Raw genomic sequence first — 11556 nt, 5'->3', positions numbered from 1 at the left:
AGACTGCAGCGCCTTTAACCGCACGGCCACTTCGGCCGGCTGCTGTGTGCAGTCTGTGGCTAGTTTGCATTGTTGTCTGCCATTGTAGTGTTGGGCAGCGGCAGCTGGATGTGAACAGCGCGTAGCGTTGTGCAGTTGGAGGTGAGCCGCCAGCAGTGGTGGATGTGGGGAGAGAGATGGCGGAGTTTGGAAATTTGTAAAAATGGATGTCATGAACATGTATATTATGACTGTTAAGATAAATACAATGTTTGTTCTCTATTAAAATCTTTCATTTGCTAACTATGCCTACTAGTAGTTAGTGCCTTCCGTAGTTTGAATCTGTTATTTAGCTGGCAGTAGTGGCGCTCGCTGTATTGCAGTAGTTCGAGTAACGGAGATTTTTGGTGAGGTAAGTGATTAATGTTAGTCAGGGCCATTCTTTTGTAGGGATTTTTGAAAGTCAGATTGCGTTGCGCAAAAAAAAAATAAATAAATAAATAAAAATATTGTGTGTCAGTTTAAGCACAGTCATGTATAAATATTTCTTAGAGGACGTTTCAAATGTCAAACGTATATTACGGTTGTTAATTGTGGTAAGTGGTGCTTTATTTTGGAAATAAACTCGTGAACTCTTCATAAAGAATAGTATGCTGTCTTGATGGATTTTCGCTATTCCATGCCTCCAGTATTTTTTATCCACGATAAACAATAGATATACAGGTTTCTTCTAGATGACCTTGACCTTGAGTATTGGGTTACACTAATCAACACTTCCGGTGTCAGCATACACATTTGGGCGACTTAAAATTAAAGTCAACCCCCACACATCTTATCCCAGGGAATCACCGGTATTTGATCAAGGTCATCCAGACGAAAGGCCAGCCTTAGGCAAGTATGCGGGGCCATGACATTACTCGATACTGGTCACGTGACATAAAATTAGTCGAAGCACACCAATATGGCAGGAAAACCCTAGACCAATAAGATTCAAAATCCCCCACCCCTTTACCATCCTTTATAATAAACTCAAATCTGTAGGCCTCTTCATTCAACGTCTGTGCAGCATGGGGAGAGATACAGATTTATGCTAAACAATAACTCTTTATTGGTAGGGTTTGGAAATAATAACAGTGATATAAAAGTTAACTAATGGTTTCTTCTTGACAATTCTGCAATGCATTTATTTAGAATAATTTTCTTTTGTATATTAACAATTTTTGCTTTTATTTACAAAGCTCCTTGTTATACACACAGTGTCTTTTTTTAAAGCTATGTTTTTTCTTACTTACAATAATTTACAAGATTTTGTGTTGATGTATTCACACAGCTACTTTCTTCTCTCTTTATTTTCAGTATGGAACATTCTTGCAAAACTTAATCAAAAACCGAGCGAGGTGGCGCAGTGGTTAGACACTGGACTCGCATTCGGGAGGACAACGGTTCAATCCCGCGTCCGGCCATCCTGATTTAGGTTTTCCGTGATTTCCCTAAATCGTTCCAGGCAAATGGTTACTTTCAAAGGGCACGGCCGACTTCCTTCCCCGTCCTTCCCTAATCCGATGAGACCGATGACCTCGCTGTCTGGTCTCCTTCCCCGAAACAACCAACCAACCTTAATCAGAATCGGTGACCCACATGTCAGACCCTCCCCCTGTAAGGCGATTACGCTCCATTCGATAGTGGGAGCAGGACACACAGGGGGGTCCAAAAAAAATGTAGCCACTGTTTAAAAGTCGATAACTTGCAAACTAATTGACGGAGTTGTCTCATTTTTGGTGAAAGTGTAGCTTAAAGTCCAACTAAATGACATCACTGTAGGTGTTCGAAATGGTCACCATTAATATCCACAAACAAACGATGCCGCCGAACTGCGGATGTTATTCTTTTCGTTTGTATTTTTCCATATCTCATTTGATAGAGATAGGAGGGTTAATAAGGTAGGTAAATCAATAAGGAATGATAATAATACTTACCTTTTTAACCCTCCTATCCCTATTAATTGAGATATGGAAAAATACAAACGAAAAGAACAACATCCGCTAGGTTTCTTTGAGATTCGGACTCGGGTTCTCCAAGTCCCAGCCAGTTATCTTGGCCGTTGCGCTATCGGTGCTGTCAGTGAAAAGCGTTTACCATGTGGGTACAGAAGCGGCAGTTGTAAAAGTTTCTTACCTCGATTTCTGGAAAAGTATGCATTTTCGGACGCTATACCTGATGATGAAAAATGCTCTATTTACAATTATCTATCGATACCGCCAATTTTGTGTCCATTGCTCGTCATAACCTTTAGGGGCGATTTTCTCAAAATTTCGGGTGTGTTGACCCAAAAAATCTTAGATTCCTTGGTTTTAGGTTGCACACAAGCGACCTGCCAAATTTGAGCTGAATCGGTTGGCCGTGTCTGAGGCCTTCCCCTTGTCAGTGCTCGGAGCCTGGTCTGGCCCGGAATGGCTCAGCACAATACAGCTGGCTGAAATTGGTGTGATTCTCGGTTGACGGTGCGCCAGACTACGAGACATTCGTGGTGTGCTGAATGGAATGAAACTTCACTTCAGACTTAATTGTTTAAACTATGGTGTCAGAGGCATGGGGGTATTGTTTGAACTTTGACAGCTGGACTTTAACTTGGGGCAAGTGGTGGGTAATGTCAGAGGAGAACCATCATCTTCTGTTCTATACCTAGAAAAAGTGATGTTAGTGAATACCAGCTCGGGGAAACGTGTTACGTAAGTCAGCAGGCTGTCATACAGGTCTTGACCTACATGGGAAACAAACATCTTTTTTTCTAGAACTGGTACAATGAGGAAGGGGCTGCTCTTGTCCTTGATCCAGAACCAAAAAGGTGGGAATTAAGGAGATGAGACCTGGATAAACTGACAGAACCAGAGGTTGCAGAGAGTTTCAGGGAGAGCATTAGGGAACGATTGACAAGAATGGGGAAAAGAAATACAGTAGATGAAGAATGGGTAGCTTTGACAGATGAAATAGTGAAGACAGCAGAGGATCAAGTAGGCAAAAAGACGAGGGCTTGTAGAAATCTTTGGGTAGCAGAAGAAATATTGAATTTAATTGGTGAAAGGAGAACATATAAAACTGCAGTAAATGAAGCAGGCAAAAATGAATACAAACGTCTCAAAAATGAGATCGACAGGAAGTGCAAAATGGCCAAGCAGGGATGCCTAGAGGACAAATGTAAGGATGTTGAGGCATATATCACTAGGAGTAAGATAGGTACTGCCTACAGGAAAATTAAAGAGACCTTTGGAGAAAAGATAACCACTTGAATGAATATCAAGAGCTCAGATGGAAACTCAGTTCTAAGCAAAGAAGGGAAAACAGAAAGGTAGAAGGAATATATAGAGGGTCTATACAAAAGCGATGTACTTGAGGACAATATTATGGAACTGGAAGAGCATGTAGATGAAGATGAAATGGGAGGTATGATACTGCGTGAAGAGTTTGACAGATGTTGACAGATGCGAAAATTACCTAACTATCAGTTTAATAAGTCATGGCTGCAAAATACTAATACGAATTCTTCACAGACGAATGGAAAAAACTGGTCGAACCCAACCTCGGGGTAGATCAGTTTCGATTCCGTAGAAATGTTGGAACATGTGAGGCAATACTGACCCTACGACTTATCTTAGAAGATAGTTTAAGGAAAGGCAAACCTACGTTTCTAGCATTTGTAGAATTAGTGAAAGTTTTTGACAATGTTGACTAGAATACTCTCTTTCAAATTCTGAATGTGGCAAGGGTAAAACAAAGGGAGCGAAAGACTACTTACAATTTGTACAGAAACCAGATGGCAGTTGTAAGAGTCGAGGGGAATGAAAGGGAAGCAGTGGTTGGGAAGGGAGTGAGAAAGGGTTGTAGCCTATCGCCGATGTTATTCGATCTGTATATTGAGCAAGCAGTAAAGGAAACAAAAGAAAAATTCGGAGTAGGAATTAAAATCCACGGAGAAGAAATAAAACTTTGAAGTTCGCCGATGACATCGTAATTCTGTCAGAGACAGCAAATGACCTGGAAGAACAGTTGAACGGAATGGACAGTGTCTTGAAAGGAGGATATAAGATGAACATCAACAAAAGCAAAACGAGGATAATGGAATGTAGTCGAATGTAGGACATGTTCTGAGGGAATTAGATTAGGAAATGAGACACTTAAAGTAGTAAATGAGTTTTGCTATTTGGAGAGCAAAATAACTGATGATTGTCGAAGTACAGAGGATATAAAATGTAGACTGTCAATGATAAGGAAAGCGTTTCTGAAGAATAGAAATTTGTTAACATCGAGTATATATTTAAATGTCAGGAAGTCATTTCTGAAAGTATTTGTGTGGAGTGTAGCCATGTATGGAAGTGAAACATGGACGATAAATGCACAGGAGAGCGTGGAGAGCTGCATCAAACCAGTCTCCGGACTGAAGACCACAACAACAACAGGTTCGGACCTGTTGGGGAAACAAACATCCTTTATCTCAGGACGAAATCTCAGGAAATTGACTTGAAAGACACCCCACCAGTATTCCAGGCTGGCCATTTTGGGTTTTGACCTCATAGAACCTGTGCCAGTTTACGGTGTCAGCCCTCTTCAGTCGCCACCTCGGATTCTGACGTCTTAGTGCCCATACCAGTATGCAGAGACCACCATTTTGAATTTTTGAATTTTGCACTCGTATGACAGTGCCCTATCTTGTAGTTTTGAATTTTCCGCCAGTTTATACTCAGGACAACAGCACTACTTCTACAGTAACATCATAGAGTGGGGCAAACCCCTGCTATTTTTCAGTTTGTCGCCAGTTCTTGAATCTCGTGCCAAAATGTGACTTTCTTGCTATTTTATACATAGGCCTATGTCGGAGGCGCAAATGGGGAGGGAGGAATGCGATGACACATCGCTGACGGCATCAATGGCGTCATAGGTGAAGTACTTTGTTGCCAGAATCCGCACTACCTCGCTACTGTGACTACAGCGGCAGACTGGGCTGGCTTCACAACATAAAGCAGTCAAAGGAATGAAAAAAAAAACATTGTGTGTCACTCAGCGAGCCGATATGGCGCACTGTGGTGGTCTTCTTCAATACAACATGGTCCGCAGACAAAATTTGAATGACTTCACGCGAGGAAAGACATCGGGAAACCGGGAGAAGCACGAAATTAGACGAGTGTAGCCAGGCGAGAAAGCGATCCACGTGGCAGACGGTGTAATTGCAACCACATTTAAGAGGATTGCAAGGCACTCAATCTCACGCTCGAAAGTGGCACGACGACTGCATGGGACTGGTCTCCTTGCCCACGACCAGTACGTTGTGTCATGTTGACACCTGCACATCTGCGGCACCGTTTGCGTTGGTGACTACAGCATAATGACTGGACCTACGACACTGCTACTCTCGGGTGAGGGTAAGTTCATTCTTATTAGTGGTTCTGGATCTACCGTCATATGGCGAGAAGTGGGGCCAAGCGATGTACCTAGGAACTTTGTCGAACATGACAATTTTGGTGGTCCTGGTGTTATGGCGTGGGGAAGCCTAATGTTGCACTGCCATACTGACCTCCAAATCTTTGAGTACAGTACTCACCGGTCAATATTATTGTGACACAACCCCTTCCCTATGTGCGTTCTTTTCCGGAATGCATTCCGTCCTGACTTCATTTTTACGGATGACAATGCGCGACCACATCGAACAGCCCAGGCGGAGGAGCTCTCTGAATGAGAGGATATTTATCGAATGGACTGGCCTGCCCGTTACTCCGACGTAAATCCCATGGAGCACATGTTAGGTGCGTTGCAGCACGTCCACACGCACCGACGATCATGCAGCAGTGCTGGTGGGTGAATGGAAAGCCCTATCACGAGGACTTCTTACCAACCAGTGGTTAGCACACTGGACTCGCATTCGGAAGGACGACGGTTCAATCCCGTCTCCAGCCATCCTGATTTAGGTTTTCCGTGATTTCCCTAAATCGTTTCAGGCAAATGCCGGGATGGTTCCTTTGAAAGGGCACGGCCGATTTCCTTCCCCATCCTTCCCTAACCCGAGCTTGCGCTCCGTCTCTAATGACCTCGTTGTCGACGGGACGTTAAACACTAACCTCCTCCTCCTCCTCCTCCTCCTCCTCTTACCAACCTAGCGGCTGCCACGGGCGCACCTTGCAGAGCGTGCGTTTCTGTCTGTGGTGATCACACATTTTGTATCCCGCCTGGAAGGCGGCGCGTGGGTCTGCTCCTGAAAACCTAAAGGTTGGCCGAATGAAGGAAGCGAGTAGGATCAGGTGAGGTAAAACACGTCGGTACTGCAAGTAACTAAAAGGGGTTTACTGGTGCACGAATATCTACAGAGGCATACATAACATTGTACAGATGAGCATGTAGGTGCGAAGCCTTAGACCCGTCGTAAGTAGTGACAAGTCTCTATTCCAAGCGAAGCTGAGGCGAAGTGTCCCGGCCGTCTGCTCTTGATGAACTCGGTGAAAGTGCGGCGGCGCTCGTAGAGCTGCACAGCGTCGGCTAGAGGGCGCTGTGGTCGGCGAAGATCTCCAGCTCTCGTAGTGCCAACCGAAGTACGGGCACCTACGCTTCGGCATCGTAGCTATCGATACCACAACACACGCCATTAAGAACCGTGTATCGCCATTTATCATGTGCAGGGGACCATAGTAAATCGCTGTGTCTTCAATGTAATTATTACCTTTGAATGAAAATGTCATAGCTGTTCGTCTGCGAGTTTCTTTCAGGTTGTAGAAATTCTTGTTAGACAAGCTGGAGAAGGACTATTTTATAAAGATTGGCAAGCCTAAGAGCTTGTTATCGGATGATGGTCCGCAATTTGCGCCTGAAAAATTTAAAGCTCGTCTAGAAAAGGCTGGAATTCGCCATATAAGGATCTCGGCGTATTTTGTACAGGGAAATATGAGCGAGAGGGTTACACGTGAATTAAACAGATTGTGTAGAACGTATTGTGCCAGGAAGCATTCAACTTGGGCCGATAATATCAGAAACTTCGAGTACATCATCAACAGCCTTTACTCCTTGTGAACTAATGTTTAACTAGAAACCTCATAACATCCTTTGAAACACGGTTGATTTTCCAGTCCTGTCTCAGAGCTCTGTAGATGAAAAGAAAGCACATCTAGCGCTAAATACGTAAAAGATCCTCGGACAGAAAAAGGCGGCATGGAGCAGAACCTTCTCTCATTAGTTTTAATATTGGTGAACTAGTGCTAGTCAAACCAGAAGAAAAATCTAAGAAAATTTCAGCGGAAACGAAGAAGATTGTGCATGTTCATCAAGGACCGTTCAGGATATTACGTAAGCCTCACGCAAACGCATACAGATTGGAATACTCGAAAAGTAAGAAAGAAATATGTCTACGAAATATTGTACATCTGATGCCGTTCAAAACTGACAGTAATGGGATTCTGTAGCGAGTCTGCTACTCTTTGACGGATACACAGTTTCGCGTTCTGTGCAGTCACAGCTGGACGAAAATGTATTTCCCGTCCAAGTTTTGTTCTCTTCTTCTGTTCTATCTGTAATAAGTAAGGAATATATGCCTTCACGTTATACACATGCTATCAGTTTTTAATATCTATCTAGTAAGTAAGAATGATTCATGAAAATGACTATACTTGAATGATGACTTATAAGAGAATATGAAAGATAGTTTGCAACAGTAAATTCTAAATGTTAAAACAACAATGGGTAACTTATGAGCAACAATAACAGAAAAATAATTGTTTAAGTGAACAAGTAATAACCTCCACAGCAAAATACAGATTCTCTGCGTTAAGAGAAATGCTTCAAGCTGAAAATTCCTAAAATCTGAGACAATAAACTCTACATAAATTAATAATTTTTACGTTGGAAGTAAGGTTGTCTGTAGGTAAGAGAGAGTAATAACATGATGCCAATAGAGGCAAGCCAAAGTGTTTTGATATTAATTAAAGGAGATGTGTGAAAGTGGTGTGAGGATCACATAAAAGAAAAGAGCCGGTTATCCGTAGTGGTTAGGACACTGGACTCGCGTTCGGATGGACGACGAGTCAAACCTGCGTCAGGCCATCTTGATGAGTTAGGTTTTCTCGATTTCCTAGATCGCATTAGGCAGATAATGGAATGGTTCCTTCGGAAGGGCACGACTACTTTCCTTCTCCATGCCTCCCTAAACCGAGCTTGTGCTCCATCTCTAATGACCTCGTTGTCGATGGGACGTGAAACACTAATCTCCTCCTGCTCCTCACACCAAAAATATGTGTAAATAATGAGGTCAATATGATGACGAAGATAAAAGGCAGAATGAAGCGTCGAAATTTGTAGAAAGTGAAATACAGGGTAATTATAATTAAAGTTGAACTTTAAAATGGTTCAAATGGCTCTGAGCACTATGGGACTTAACTTCTGAGGTCATCAGTCCACTAGAACTTAGAACTACTTAAACCTAAGTAACCTAAAGACATCACACACATCCATGCCCGAGCTGAATTCTAACCTGCGATCGTAGCAGCAGCACAGTTCCAGACTGAAGCGCCTAGAACCGCTCGGCCACAGCAGCCGGCTTGAACTTTCAAACCGCTGTAGGAATAACACCTCTGGTCACAGTGACGTCAAATTGCAACGGAATAAAATCGGAGAAGGGGGAAAACGTATGACAGAAGAAAACTAAATAGTTACAAAATGTAGCAATAGATGGCCCTGTAAGCATCATAATTTAATAGTGGGCGACTAAAAATGACAAATGAACCATGCAACAATGCCTAAGGTGTACGTTTGACTTTAAACAAACCGTATACACAGTGTGCATGGGCGTACAATTGTGATACTGTTAGTTACGTAAGCCCATCCACTACAGCAAGGTCATACCACATCGGATTTGTCCTGAGGCCAAAAACCGCATAAAAAGCATCAATCAAAATCAAATCGGATTATTAATTTCCGTGTGACTGGCGCAAACGTGTTCAATATGCTGTTCTGCAACAAGTTGAAATCAAGAAACAGCACGTTCCACAATTGATCGATGTGTTTTCCGGGGTCACGTTCAGAATGTGTTCCGCAATCCGCGCCTTCAATGCAGCTAAGTATGCAATCGGAACGCTGAACACATCTTTCAGATAGCCCCACAGCCAGATGTCACATGGATTAAGATCAGGTGATCGGGACGGCCAGGCAGCAGGGAAATGAGGCTGATATTTCTAGCATTTCGGAAATGGCGCTTCAGCAGCTGCTTAACTGGATTTGCAATTTGCGGAGGTGCGCCATCTTGCATAAAAATGATCCCCTGCACACATTCTAGCTGTTGGAGAGCTGTAATGACGTGGTTGCGCAAAAGGTAACAGGATCGGAAGCATCTGTCTCTTCGAAGACCGGAGAGAAAGAGGTCTTCCATTTTGAGCGCACGTGTCTGACGGTCACTCAGTATCAGCTTTGTCGCTGCAGACGGACTTGCTGTTTTTGCTCTCAGAAGATTTTATAGGTAGAACGGTTAGGCATTGTACTGTTGCGAACTTATACGATTCTGAACTTCGCCTCCGGGTAGGGAGTCGTTGTTGAGTACATAGCATTCAGTGACTGAGAGCACTTCTTCTGCCTATACTCATTTTGAGACGTTATCTGAACTCTGTCCTCGTGGCTGGGAGTTCGCGTTTCTCGTCTGTAGTAAATGTCGTGTTACTAGGGTCTCCCGTCGGGTAAACCGTTCGCCGGGTGCAAGTCTTTCGATTTAACGCCATTTCGGCAACTTGCGCGTCGATGTGGAAGAAATGATGATGATTAGGACAAAACAACACCCAGTCCCTGAGTGGAGAAAGCCTCCGGCCCAGCCGGGAATCGAACCCGGGCCCTTAGGATTGACATTCTGTCGCGCTGACCACTCAGCTTCTGGGGGCGGACTTCTCGTCTGTGGAAGACAGAGAGGAGAAGACAGTGAAAGACGTGCAACTGCCTTGCACTTCTTTCATTTATTTACGATTTACGATATGGTAGTCATATTAATATCATAATTTTTCCGGGCGGGAAGGAGCTCCTGGTCCCCGGCACGAATCCGCCCGGCAGATTTGTGTCGAGGTCCGCTTAGCCGGACAGCCTGTGGATGGTTTTTAGGCGGTTTTCCGTCTGCCTCGGCGAATGCGGGCTGGTTCCCCTTATTCCGCCTCAGCTACACTATGTCGGCGATTGCTGCGCAAACAAGTTCTCCACGTACGCGTACTCCACCATTACTCTACCACGCAAACATAGGAGTTACATTCGTCTGGTGTGAGACGTTCCCTGGGGGGGTCCACCGGGGGCCGAACCGCACAATAACCCTGGATTCCGTGTGGGCCGGCGGAGGGGTGAAGTGGACTACGATGGTCGTAATAGGGTTGTGGACCACTGCGGTTGCGGCGGGGACGGAGCCTCTCCGTCGTTTCTAGGTCCCCGGTTAACATAACATAGCATTATCATAACTAATACGGCAATAGCATGTCTGCTATTCTGCTGAATTTTTCAGTATCAACAGCATAATGAAACTGGAGAGAGGATTGGAGCAAGGTAATTCTATTTTTTCTTCGTAGGGTTTGTGGTATCTGAGTCAGAACTGTTAGAGGGGGAGAATTGGACAGGCGGGAGCTCTATGGATGAAATGTTAGATGAGAAGGTTCGCCATGTCGAGCCCCCAGAGGCCGGGAGGAGCTGAGAAGCTTGTTGTCCCGGTACCGCGACGTCTTCTCAGATGCATCAGCCACTATTAACGGTTTTATGTATAATTTCAGGATTAAACCACACTGTAACTTTTTCGTAACTCTGTACCCTATCCCTATGGTATTCAAAGAACAGGTGGAGGCAGAGATTAGAGCAATGCTAGAACGGGGAGTTATTGAGCCTGCCATACAACAGTCCTCTCCACATTGTAACGAAACGTGATGACTCAATACGACTAGTCCTCGATTCCTGCCAAATAAACACGGTCATTGCGACCGAGACTAAGCGCCCAGAAGCAATGGACGAGCTGTTACAACGCTTCCATGGCATAAAGGTCCTACCCTCCGCGGATTTGTGCACGAGCTTCTGACAGATCGAGTTACACCCTGACTGTCGACAATATGCTGCTTTCCTGTGCTATGGCCGGTGTTACAGTTCCGAAAACTGCCATTCGGTCTGAAGATCTTGTCAGCCGTATTTATACGCGGTCTCAACACTGTAATACCTGAGAGTTTGAGAAAGAATTTGACCTGTACATTGACGACGTGTTGATAGCGGAAAAATCATGGGCCGCCCATAATGACGCACTAGCTTAGCTCAATTGCTACAAGCCTTCAGAGAGCACAGAGTGACGTTAAAAATAAAGAAATCTAACTTTGGGTGCACGGAAGTTAATTTCCTTGGACATGTAATTTCGTCTGCTGCAATATGCCCTGTTACAGAGAATCTACGGGACATAAGGGAATATGCCGTCCCCAATTCCAGAAAGCAAGTCCGTAGATTTCTCGGGTTAATTAATTTTTATAAGAAATTTATTAAGAGTACGATCAATATGCCCTACCTTTGTCAACTGACTGGCAAAAACACTGCCTGGAAATGCAATGAACA

The sequence above is a fragment of the Schistocerca cancellata genome, chromosome 4 (genome assembly GCF_023864275.1).
Source record: "Schistocerca cancellata isolate TAMUIC-IGC-003103 chromosome 4, iqSchCanc2.1, whole genome shotgun sequence".
NCBI classification, from domain to species: Eukaryota; Metazoa; Arthropoda; class Insecta; order Orthoptera; family Acrididae; genus Schistocerca; species Schistocerca cancellata.
The sequence above is the reverse complement of the archived record's forward strand: the minus strand, read 5'-3'. Positions refer to the sequence as shown.